Consider the following 13,326-nt stretch of genomic DNA (forward strand, 5'->3'; position numbering starts at 1 on the left):
GGAATCAGGTCGAGGTGGACTGCTCTAGTGGTTAGACATTTAAATATTATCCCCCACCTCTTTTCGTTCCTGCGTCCAATCTTGATGGTGTATGGCCCAAAACAGTCTACGCCGGTGGAATAGAATGCAGGTTTGAAGAGACGCAGTCTGGCCGGAGGGAGGTCCGCCATCCGTGGAGGATTTGGTCGTCCTTTCCACTCCTTGCACTTCACACAGGCTCTCTGATGCCGGCGTACGGCTTCGCGTCCACGTAGCACCCAGTACTTCCTCCGGATTTCGGCAAACACTCGTTCTGGCCCGGGATGCTGTAGCTTTACATCATAATCCTGTATGATGAGTCTGGTCAGAGCATGTTTAGGGTCCAGAACAATGGGGTGCACTTCATCCGCTGTCAGGAGGGGGAGACGGCGAAGACGGCCTCCTACTCTGATAAGACCTGTTTGTTTATCAAACTCAGGTGCAAGTGAGATAAGTCGACTTGATTTAGCAATGGGTTTGTTGACCTTTAACTGGGTGACATCCTCAGGGAATGACTCTCTTTGAGATTGTTGCAAGGCTTCCAGCTCAGCAGCAGCGTAGGAATCAGCCGTGAGGGGCTTCTTGGAGTCGGCCGCCCCATGAAACTGCCGGGCAGTGGCCTCAATGAAACTGTCCCATGTCTCGTATTGAAGAGGATCTGGAAGACTAGAACTGGACAGAGTTAGCACGAGATGATGTTTCAGCTCACCTTCGGGGACGTGGTGAGGTGGAGGAGGTAGGTTGGGCCAGTCACGAGGAGTCTGTTTTAGCAGCGTAGGGCCATGGGTCCATCTACTGCCTCGGCTGATGTCTTGGAGGGTGAGGCCACGGGTTATGTCATCTGCCGGGTTGTCTCGTGAGGGCACGTATCTCCATGCACCTGCTTCTGTCAGTTCTTGTATCTCCGCCACACGTGTACCCACGAAGACCTTGTATCTGCACGAGTCTGAGTTCAACCAGGTTAAGACAGTAGCGGAGTCTGACCATAGGGTGCAACTGCGTATGGGCAGGGTTAACTCAGTACTAATAACTTTGTAGAGCTGGGCACCTGTCAGGGCAGCACACAACTCTAGTCGTGGCACAGATTGTTGCTTTTTGGGTGCAACACGTGATCGGGCTGCAAGGAATGCAATTTCAATTTCCCCCTCTGCATTCTCTGTCCTCAGATAAGCCACTGATCCATATGCCAGCTCAGAGGCGTCACAAAATACATGAATGTCTCTTGTACAGTTAGGTTGATCCAGACTGGGGCTAGTGTAGCACCTAGGCAGGGCTATCTCAGGCAAGTGGACTAATTCTGCTTCCCATTCATGCCACCTCTCCAGTAGCTCTTGTGGAAGGTGTGGATCATCCCATTCCCTATTCTTCTCCCACAGGTGGCGCACAATGACTTTAGCTCGAGTGGTATAAGGCACAATGTAGCCAAGGGGATCATATTGGCTGGCTAAAACTCGATAGATGTTTCTCATTGTAGTCACTGTGCAGTCAATGTTTCTGTGTTTGTATGTGAGAGAGTCAGACTTACAGTTCCATTGGAGTCCAAGTGCGGGCTCCTGGAGGTCGACTTGACCTTGGCTGAACCACAGCTCACAACTGGATGACCTCATGTCTGGTGCAAGATGCTCGATGACACTGGGATAGTTGCTTGCCCATTGCCTCAACTCGAATCCACCCTCAGCCAGAAGATAGCGCAGTTTCTCTACAAGAGTCTTGGCTGCTATTGGACAAGGGAGACTAAGGAGACAGTTGTCCACATAGAAGGACTTGTGGATGACATCACGTACGTCCTCTTCCGGTTGGCTGTGGTCAGTGACATGTTTCTGCAGCGCAAATGTTGCACAGCAGGGGCTGCAGGTGGTTCCGAATGGGAGCACGTGCCACTCATACACATCAGGTGGGCGGTCCCGCTGCATGTCTCTCCATAAAAATCGCAGCAGTGGTCGATCTGCTGGCAGGAGCATTACCTGATGAAACATGCTCCGGATATCACTGCTGAAGGCAACGGCATGCTCCCTGAAGCGTAAAAGAACAGCTAGCAAGGAGGGACCGAGAGTGGGACCTGGTAGCAGAAGTTGGTTAAGGTTGTAACCTTGGTAATGGAATGAGCAGTTGTACACCACCCGATTTTTCCCATTATGTTGGACCTTATGGTGCGGTATGTACCACGCTTCTGGGCTGTGCTCTACTTCGTAGTCTGTCAACTTCACGACATAGCCAGCATCTACAAGCTTCTTTATCTCCTCTTTGTAGATAGCGGCTTGTTCTGGGTAATTGGCTAAGCGCTTCTCTATGCCTCTCAGGAGTGGCAATACTGCCACAGGGCTGGCTTTGAGGAGAGGCATGTTCTTAACTCGAAGAAGGGGTGTGGCATAACGCTTAGTGCCATTGATATCGACTCTCACCGTTTGTTCTTGAAGTAATTTAACTGCCTCCTGGTCCTGTCTTGACCGAACTGCTAGCTTCTCGCTGCGGTAGGGAAACACCTCCATCTGCCATAACTTCTCAACGCATGAGAAGAGCTCTGTGGATGAAGGGGTGGACGTAAAAAGGCAGTGACTTACATTCGGGCTTGACTTAATGGCTTGGGCTGGCCCTTGTAGAGTCCATCCAAGGCGTGTCTTTACAGCTGCTGGCCCACCAGGTGGTCCTGATCTGACTGGCTCTATAGGTGTGATGAGGTGCGTGTTGTCAGCACCAATCAGCAGCATCGGCTGGACCCTGTTCAGTGACAGAAGAGGCAAACCTGACAGATGTTTATACTTCTGCTTAAGTGCGGCAACTGGATGAGAATGCTTTGCTAGACTCAGTTGAGCGGCTGTGAAGGCATTCGGGATACTGTATATCTTGTCAGGGCTGTCAGCTGGCGAAATCGTGAACGAAACTGACGCTCCATGGAGCTGATCCAGTCCTGACCGGATCGTACGGAGAGCCATCACCTCCTTTCTTCCTTGAAGGCACAACTGTTTGGCAGCAGGCTGGAGCAGTATTGTCCGCTCAGAGCCATCATCTAAAATTGCATATGTCTCCAAGGATTTGTCACCGTTCCTCAGGAAGACTTTGCTGATCTTCAGCAACACCTTCCGGTTGTAGACTGGCCGGTCTACATACAGGACTCTGTCGGTTGTGCTTACGAGGCAGCTTCCTGTTGGCGGTGAATGCGGCGCTTGTTCCTCCTCCTGTCCCCTCTCATTCACGTCATGCAGCACAAGCAGATGTTTCCTGCCACAGTCCTTACAGGGGGCTTTGAGCGTGCACTTTGCCGCTTGATGATTGCGTCCACAACGCCAGCACTTCTTATTGACTTTAATCCACGTCACCTTTTGTTCCCTAGTCAAGTCCTTAAAATTAGAGCAGCTGTTTAGGAAGTGCTTGTCATTATCACAATATGGGCAGTTGGCCTTTCTCCTTTCCATCGTATTTGCCTTGTCAGCTGACTGTCCAGAGGCAGGTGGGTCTGCTGCACAGCTTGATCCCAAAGCTTTCTCAGTGTTCAGGAGGATAGTAGCAGACTTACTTGAAGATTTAGGAGTGCGCTTGTTATCATGCCTCTTGTTGGATGACTCGTCTCTCTTGGGGGGCGTAATGCTGTCTTCCTGAACTTCTAGCTCATATTCCAGCCAATCAGCAAATTCGAAAAGGGTCGGAATGGAAACTCTAAGTGGATGGATGAATCTTTTAAAGCTGGCATTGAGGTCGTGAGGGAGTTTACTTAAGAGCCTCGAGACATGAGAGCCACAGGTTAATTCAACCTGACCTTGTCGACCCAGCTGTTCTAACATGCCCACTAGTGAGCGCACATTGAGAGCGAATAAGCGAAAGCTCTTAGCATCACCGCTACGTATGTTTGGACCATCCATTAGCGCTGCAATCCGTTGCACAACAAGCTTGTGGGGCTGTCCATACATCTTGGTGAGAGCCAGCATCGTATTTGTGTAGGGTAGCCTTGAATTACAATAAGAGTCCGCCACCAGTGAGGCTTCTTCACACTTAAGATGATCAGTGAGAATCTGGTACTTGTATCTCTCAGTGGCGTCATGCGGTAATAAATTCTCTAAGGCTAACTTCATACGTGCGAACCATCTGGGGTCTGGTGATGTGAGGCTGGGAATGGTGGGCTTTGGTCCTCTGTATGTGGTCTCTCTCTGGGGAACATGAGAGTAGGGCACTGGGGGGAAGGCTGAATCTCTGCCAGCGTAGGAATCTTCATACTGGGGGTCACTAGCTCTGAATGAGTGAGCGGGATGCCTTTGGCCATACATGTCAACACGAGACGCACATTGCGGGGGTGTGGCTGCGTAGTATGGACTATATCCTTGATCTGCGGGTGGCTGTGAAACTTTGACTTGTGAGAAGTCCTGTATCAGGTTTCCGGACGACCCGCGTGCCTGATCTCGAAGCTGTGAGTGGGCTGGATTGTCCAGTTGGCTTCTGGTCGGGCGTTGACTGCCTCCGTCAAACCCACTGCGGTATGTGCCTGGAGGGGGGAGGGTAGGAGGAGGAGGATTGGACTGTAAGGCAGTCATCAGGCTCTGAAACTGTTTGCGGAGTTCAGCATTTTCTTGGCGCATCTCTTTAAGGGTGGCATTAAACTCACTGAGTGTGTTGGCATCCTGCCCCCTGGTGGTTTGCAACCTAAAATGCTGAGACCCCTGCTCGTGCTCAACATCCCCCAAATTTCCCGTGTCAAAGCCCTGGCTAGCCGGTGGTGATGGGGATCTACTAGTTGAGCGCTCTGTAGCTACGTGCTCCTCTGGTAATGCTCTAGTAGGAGCAGCTGGTCTTCGGAATTTATTCAGCGCACCTGGCCCACTTAAGTCATAATCAGACATATAGGAAGGCACTGATGCCAATCGTTTGGATTTGCCGCCAGGTGCTGCTAATTCTGAATCCTGCATCTTCAAACAGCGATTTGCCATCCGGCTCGAAGGACCATTGAAAAATGTGTAACTGACTAGTGCTGGGAGGAGTATGCAAATCGCTGTTGAGAGTCCGGTTAGAACTCCAATAATGAGGGTATGGTCTTGTGGTTCAGGTCTTTTAATAAAGTTGCAGTCAAAGCACACATTTCTTGACGCTTCAAAACGCTCTATTCGTGTGGTTTTGTCTCACGCACAACTCAAAGCAGGATAAATGTGGACTACAACTCAAACTTAGCTCGATAGACAGACTGACCCGATTCTCCCCTCTTCCTCCTTCTTATATACGCACGCACGCCCACGCACGTGAGTTGGAGCACTAAACTCCGCCCTCTTAAAGGAGCCGCTGTCACAGTCTCTGAGCAGCCTTTTCTACATGCATCACAATATTAAGTTGTTTGGGGAAATGCGTTCAAGGTTATTGCCGTTTTATTTTTAATTATTGCCTTTTACTTGTCGGTTTGCTAAACATTTGTTTATGCCAAATAAAATCAGTGCAGAAAATAAATGCCAAAGAATAACCAATAGTGGGGGGTGAACTCCATGTTTTTTTCCAGTATAAAATTCGAACTGATTATTTAACATTTTCCATTTTCTGGTTTTTATATCTTGTTCAAGCAATTCCTTCCGGAAGGAATTCTGCCTGACTCTACAAAATGTGCACACTGCGGTGAAAACATCAATGGCGGTCGATCAATTTTAGTGGATACAACACAAAATATTAAGTTTTTTTTTTTAAAAAGTCAAGTACGTATCGGTCTTTTCTTATTTATTAACTTTGTACTGGCTTGTTCGTATGAGAGTCAATGAACCTCGGGTGGCCCTGCACTGTTCTGTGCACGTGTGCGTAGTTTCACCCAATCCAATCATTTAAAATACATTGAATGCATTCATCCAGGGTTGCACGGATCTCATCATTGAAAAAGCGCATGCTGCAAGGAATGCATCTGCATCTTTGGCTTACTATGGGCTTAAAAAGGGAGTACGCCACATCCCCCTTTTCTACCAACAAGGCCAGGAACATTTAGTTCCTGGTAATAAAGTTCCTGTGGCTCAGGTGGTTTGCATCTCCCCCGCAACTCATAGTTCTTGATAATTTATGCAAATGACAATGTTGTGTTACTTTGTTACTCATTACTGACACCCTTTGGCTGTTATGCATCATTGCAGTTCCAAAATAATTCAGGGAACTCTTGTAATATTATGGTGTATCTTAGTCTAATTTTAATACATATTGGTTTAAAGTTTAAAATATACAGTCATTATTCAAATATGTCAACATGAAAGTCAGAGTGAAAGTGTTGTTGCTTAATTTATGTGTCGGGATTTTGACTCTTCGAACGTTAATTTTGTTTTTAAATTTATCTAGATACAGAAATTTTATAACAAAAAAATAAAAGGGGAATGTTGGAACGTACTAGCGGGCTAAATGTCATTTTGGGCAAAAAAACAAAAAACAAACAAACGTAAATCATGCAATAAATAGCGACTAGGCCAGGGCCCCTTTAATTCTTTTTGGTATCCAGATTATAATGGAAGCAAAAAGTACCCACAATGAAACTATCTCTCAATGCAAAATGAAAAACTTGTAAACATATTTCACTTGAAGGATTCCTATTTTATCGATGACATTATGTTGCGATGGCCCCCAGTGGTCTGCATCAATATGTTCGGGTCCCACAACAGGTGTTCCATCACACCCACACAATAGCCTGTGTGTGCTAACTTCATCTCGCTTCCAGAAACGTCTGTGACTATGTCAGGAATGAAATAGGGCATCAGCCGCAACGTGCTTCCATTTTAAATGCTCGTTTATCACTGTTGTGCTGCTAAAGGGAGGTTTACATCGTAGGACGTAATTTTGTGAAATGCCCCCATGGTCCGGTCCAAGTTGGGGTCGCACGCATTGCTCCGTGTGCGGCAGGCACAAGTCAAGGTAGCACGGTAGAAACAATATAAGACAAAGTCGCCGCATGAGCTTTGACTTGACCAAAAAAAATGTGTGTTTGTCTTTTTGCTTTCTGCAGACGTCTGTGAAAACGATCTCCGTTCTGTGAAAGAGGAGCCAGACTTGACTCACATCAAAAAGGAGGAGGACGAGGAGGAGATCAACAAGTCACCAGTGAACGTTCTCCAGATAAAGACTGAAGATGAAAAAAAGGATGAGAATGAGGACAAAAGAGGGGCGGAGCCTACAAGCAGCAGCTCAAGTCATCACGTGACAACAGAAGGTGATGAAGACCACTGGGGGCCATCACAAGCACATAATGAGGACACATCAGACGCTCATGACGATGATGATGATGATGCTGGGCAAGCTAAAGGTGAAAGGGCATGTCACACTGACTCATTCACTGCAAAGCTGTCTTTAAAACCGCACACAAGAACACACAGTGGTGAAAAACCTTTTTCTTGCTCAGTTTGTGGGAAATGCTTCTCTCGAAAGTCTTTAGTAAGGCACACAAGAACGCACAATGGAGAAAAACCTTTCTCTTGCGCAGTGTGTGGCAAAAGCTTTTCTTTCAAGTCATATTAAATAAAACACACAACAATACACAGTGGAGAAAAAACTTTTTCTTGCTCAGTTTGTGGCAAGAGTTTCTCTCAAAAGTCGCATTTAACAACCCACGCAAGAACACACAGTGGAGAAAAACCCTTTTCCTGCTCAGTTTGTGGAAAATGCTTCTCTCAAAAGGGAACTTTAACAGAACACACAAGAACACACAGTGGTGAAAAACCCTTTTCCTGCTCAGTTTGTGGTAGACGCTTCTCTGCAAAGTCACATTTAACTTGTCACACAAGAACACACACTGGGGAAAACCCTTTTTCTTGCTCAGTTTGTGGTAAAAGCTTCTCTCAAAATTCAAGTTTAACAATCCACACAAGAACGCACAGTGGAGAAAAACCTTCTTCCTGCTTAGTTTGTGCCAAGAGGTTCTCTCGAAAGTCGTATTTACGAAGCCACACAAGAACACACAGTGGAGACAAGCCATTCAGTTGCAGTGTTTGTGCTAAAAAATTCTTCACTAAACGTAGTGCTGAGAGACACAATTGTTCTGGTGAGAATTGCAGCGATCCTTGAAGCTTAAAAAAAAGACAACAAAAAACTCAAGGAACTGACTCTTTGTGGTAAGATGTAAATGTGATATTGAATAAAATATGATGTATTGAATTTTGCAAAGCTCTTTTATTGACACTAAGCCAATGTGATCATTGCCAGAAGAACCATTGTGTCTGAGTGATGATGATTTTTTCGTGTGTTTACATCAAACATGTAAAGGAAATAAATTGCCTTTGCCTGGAACAACATTTTTTAACATTATGTTTTGCAGTTGTCTTTTTAATCGTACCTAATGGAAAAGGTGTGAGAAGAAACGGTGCTGATGATATCGCTGCCTTCCACAATCATCAATAAAATCACTTGTTTCACTTGCTCAACTGGCCTTCATTACGCTGTGTGAAAAGGTGAAAAACAGAACTAGAAGTTGAACTATAAAAAGAACCAGAAAGAGAAACGCAAATCGTCTCAGTTTCTCTCAAAGCATTTGGTATGTCAGGAGTTGGCAACTTGATGGCGACTGGAGTCAGCGCTGGTTTTCTCGCTGTGTTAGGCTGGCTCGTATATGTATGGTCCATTGAACAAAACTCAAACTCTTCAAATATCCCCTCACATACATTTAATAATTACGGTTTCTGAATAAATTCCTGACTGGCTAAATACACTTTCTAGGTTGAGCTCTATCAAGCGTTTGGCGTTTGTTGCTAAGCAGAATCTCACTTCGGAAAAAACTTTCATTTTGTCAAATATACCAAATGTTTTTTTTCATGCTATATTATATTTTTTATACGTTGGATTACTTATATAATGAAATAGGGAAATTTTAAAATTGGCAACCACATACAGCTTTAATTCAATTAATAATAAATATAGAAACATTTTATAAATATTGAACTCATTGAGAAGAGTCCTAATCTTGAAATAAATATTGAATTATAAAAATGACAAATGTTTTAAATTATTTCAATAACCCGACCCCGGATGAGCGGCAGAAAATGGCTGGATGGATGGAATAATTTAAATTACATACATATTCAAATGAACAAATATGTTAAGAAATATTCAAGTGTGAAATAAAAAGGTTAAAATTAATATTGATATAATTTCACATATTAAAATAATTGAATAAATATTGTAGTATTACATAAACAAGCTTACATATAAGTTGAAATAAATTAAAAAAAAGTTGTGTATTTTTAAATGGCCTAATTTAGATATGGGAAGTAATTCTCTTTATGAAACTATGAAGGGACTGGAGCTCACAGAAGTGACCAGTCTTGGTTCTGAAGTTCCGATGTAACCAGATACTGCCCTGAGAGAAAATAGGCCTGAGCATTGTTTATGGTGGGGGCAATTCTCTCGCCAGGTCAGTGACCTTCCAGGGTATGGAAGTAATTTAAGGTGCCTTCAGTGAAGTCCTACTTTGTCCTACTTGAATGAATCCCCATCAAAATACCATCATTTATGACACCACGGCTGGACAAATAATATCCAGAAACACACTTACGCACCACTGAGTGAGTGTTGGACGATATAGCTTCTCTTGAAAGGTCCGACTTGAAAATGTCTTTGCAAGTGTATCTGCAATTAAATCCACTGGACCTTTTCAAACTTGTCTTTATCTTCGGGTTCATCATAAACAAAGGTGTTGAATACCTCGATGGCCTCGGCTCCGGCATTGGTTCGCAAAAGGGCTATTTTTCTTTCGTCCGCTCTGTTTCCGACTCCCACGGCGGCAAGGTAGAGCAAGAATTGTTGCTTGAAAGCGCGCCAACTCGCGTCCACATTTCCCGTCATTTTCAGCGCTTCTGGTGGCCTTACGGAGTCCATCTCGCGTCAGTCCTTTTCTTGACCCGCGACCTGGTACCATGTAATATTCTGTCTTCTATCTTAAGAAGTCACGCAGGTAACGTGATGCTGCAAGCTTGTATGTCTTTATTTACTGACTTGCATTCTTGTCTATGTGCAGACACACTTGTTCGTCTGGTAACCATTAATTGCACTCCTTTTTAAACTTGTTTGTAAAGCTTGTATCAGTCACTTGAATAAGATATTGTAATTAACATAGACCCACCAAATTTTATATCTATATCTATTTCAATTCCCAGACTGTTGTAAAAGCTTTCTTTGAATATAATCTAGACAGTGGCATCCTCACAGGTATTTTACAACGTATACATTTCGTTGTGCCGATAATCACCACAATCCAGAAGTGTTGGTTCGCAATAATTGTCGCGGTTCGGTGAACTGCGTGTGGGGAAAGGAGGACCCAAGAGCGACAGAAATGGTAGGAACAGGGTTTATTGGAGGAGGAGGCGGCGCGGCGGGGCGAGCCGAGAGCGTGGCTGCGGGAGCGAGGATCGGCGGACAGGCGTCGAAGCGGCGAGCACCGGGAGTTGCTGGCCGGCTGGCGGAGGAGCGGCGGGTGCGGCACGGAAGAGGCACGTGAGCGGCGTGTCGGGGAAGCGCTGGCGAGACGAACGCCGGGCAGGAACTCGGGAACGGGTGCGGGAAGCTCGGGACCGGACGGGCTCGGGTCGGCTGGAGGGGGAACAAGAAGGCACGGAGGTCAGACAAGCACGGGAGGCTACCGGATCCGGCGAACAGACAGCGTGTCGAGACATGGCCAGTACCACGTGAGGTGACGGGATAATCCGGCGTCTGGCTCCTGGCGCGGCTGGATCTTATGCTGGTCATGATTGCTGCTGACGAGCCGCAGGTGCGCAGGAGCCGACGCCCACTTTCTCCGGAGGAGTGCCTGGCTGGGAAAGGTCGCGAACCTGCAAGTAATCAGAACCGCCAGGCCCTCCTCCCAAACCCGAACCGTCACACATCGCAGGCAACAACACTAATGGACTTCGGAGATCCTGAGCCAAGCCACCTCCCAAATTTGGCCACCCTGCGCAAGGCAAAACAAGAGAGAAATGATTCGGCATTAGGAGATAAAAATCCAATTTTGTCATTGCAGCTGTTAAAGTACAGTACACCTCACAGTGGGAGCATCAAAGCCATTGGACTTGACAAATTCTTCATTACTGGAGTCAAACACAAATGCATGTGTACAAGACATTGTCAAAAAAAAACTCATCCAACTGTATGCTTTGATGCTACTGGCTCAGTAGTTCAGAAACTGGTGAGACCGAATGGCTCGTCCGGCCACATCTTCCTTTATCAGGGTGTTCTGACGGGAAATAACAGCTGTAGTGTCCCAGTGGTGCAGATGTTATCAGAGAAGCATGATGTTGGCGCTATCACAGGGTGGCTAAAAGAATGGATCCATGCAAGTGCACCGGCCCCAAAAAAAGCTGTAAGTGATTTCTCTCTCGCAATTCTTGGATCTCTGGTCAAAGCTTTTACCCCACATCCCGATTTGAAGAGCTACATTAATGAGTGCTTTAAAGTCTTGCTTGGGAGTCAGCATGCAAACCTGCCGCCATGCTTTGTCAGGGTAGATGTTGCACATTGCATCAAAATGATCTGCCAATGGGACTGCCTGAAAAATAAAAGACATTGTGTTAAAGAGTTTTATGTGAGATCATTAGCACAACTACTCAAGTCACAATGTGTGGAACATTCAACAGAACTTCTACGTGCCATCACTATTGTGGCACTGAGTGAGTCCGAAGGTAATGACAGTTCTGCAACCCCTCTCCCATCAGAAAAGTGGAAGAAATACCTAAAAGCTCAAATTGCACAAGAAGACTGTATCAGCATGCCAGACACAGAGGTTCAGGCACAGGAACCCGTCGAGGCGCATCAACAGATCCACACTAATGCTCGACAGTGGGTGACTGAATTATGCGAAGAGATCAGGTCACTTGCCATGGCTGAGGGAGACAGAGATAACATCCACTTCCTCCCTGAGATTATTCCCCACATCATCAGACTGGGAAGTTACTTACCACTCTGGACAGGAGTAATGAATGGTCCCTCTCTTCCGAAGCACCACCATCACTGCAAGTTCGGCAGCTGTTGAAGCAGAGTTCAAAAACATAAAAAATGGGCTTTTCAAGCATGAAAGCCTTCCCATTCGTGTCGACCGGTTTGTTGCTCGTCATCTTGCCTTCATTGAGGGAAACATGCGGATTTCTGCTGCAAAACAAAAAAGACAAAAGGCTGATGTAGGTGATGCTACGACTGTCTTACGACCTGACGATGTCTCTACTACCCAGAGTGGGGGAAAAAATGTAAAAAATGATGCTGACCTTGGTGATGAATCTGATGCTGCTGCAAACAATCTTCATATTACCGAAGTTGAGAACTGGAGAGGCTTAGTAGTTCCACCCAAAAAAAGGAAGATGAGTTCATATCTCTCTCCTTGTCCTGAGTGGCTGCATGTGGATTCATCCGTGGAACGTAAATAAGTCAAGGTGCAATTGTTGAAAAATGGAAACCAACAACAGCCTGTTAAACTTTCCAAGTTGAAAGTCGCTGTGCTCAACACTTGTGCATTTGATGCCGTGTTTCAGTGTCTTTCTTGCTCTTATTGTGACAGCTTTTCATTTGAAAAGGCTGTAAGCAGCAAGACCTGTGACAATCCATTCCTCCACTTGGTAAAAACCATCGCAACACGAGTTGTGACACAACACGTGTATTCCAAGAGGGCAGAACTCCTGAAAGAAATATTCAAGCCTGTCCACCTAACCTCTGGTGCTCTCCAAATAGATGCACAATGCCACATCTCGACAGTGATTGAGAGAGCTATGAGGAATCTTCCAAGTGTATACTTGAAAAAACAATGTTCCTCACCGTACTGCAGCCTAAGCACTCAAGTAATAAGGGAAGTTCCGCTTGTGTGTACCAACATTGCTGTCCTGCAGACCTGTGGCATGACTTATCTTCAGACTGCTGCTGAAGAAGGACTGAGCCTTCCTGACTCTACTTGCCTCCGACCAATCCAAAATGCATCTCAGTGTCCATCTACATTTAAAAAGCAAGACAACAGTACAGGAAAGGCTCTGTGTTTGGCAAATGTTTCCCACAGCTACAGTCTGGGAGAATGGTTGTGGATTGACACCGACCTTGGTACGAGTTGGACAGAAGTTGCCCTGCTTGAAATTCCCTCCAGTCTGGTGCTGCAAGAGAATATGTTTACTTTGAGAGCAGTCATAGGATTTCAAAGAGGCTTGACCCAGGATTCTCTTGGACATTATGTGGCATACTGTGGGAGGGCTGCTTTTGCCTGGGAGATGTACAATGACCTGGAAAGTGGAGTGAAAGCAGCATCAGAAAAGACAAAGATCTTCCCACATGCTTTGTTCTTCACAAAGCAGTGATTGCTTAATTGTTGCAATGTAAATAGTTTGGTGTTTTGTTTGTTTTTACATATAAAGC

At 45.7% G+C, this 13,326-nt stretch overlaps 1 pseudogene; it reads right to left on the bottom strand.

The window, feature by feature from the left end:
- Positions 1–11,459: 11,459 nt before the first annotated feature.
- On the bottom strand, positions 11,460–13,122 carry LOC148342122 (uncharacterized; annotated as a pseudogene).
- Positions 13,123–13,326: the final 204 nt, after the last annotated feature.

This window comes from Idiotropiscis lumnitzeri, chromosome 2 (assembly GCF_059441095.1).
Source record: "Idiotropiscis lumnitzeri isolate Australia: NSW breed Sydney's pygmy pipehorse chromosome 2, RoL_Ilum_1.0, whole genome shotgun sequence".
NCBI classification, from domain to species: domain Eukaryota; kingdom Metazoa; phylum Chordata; class Actinopteri; order Syngnathiformes; family Syngnathidae; genus Idiotropiscis; species Idiotropiscis lumnitzeri.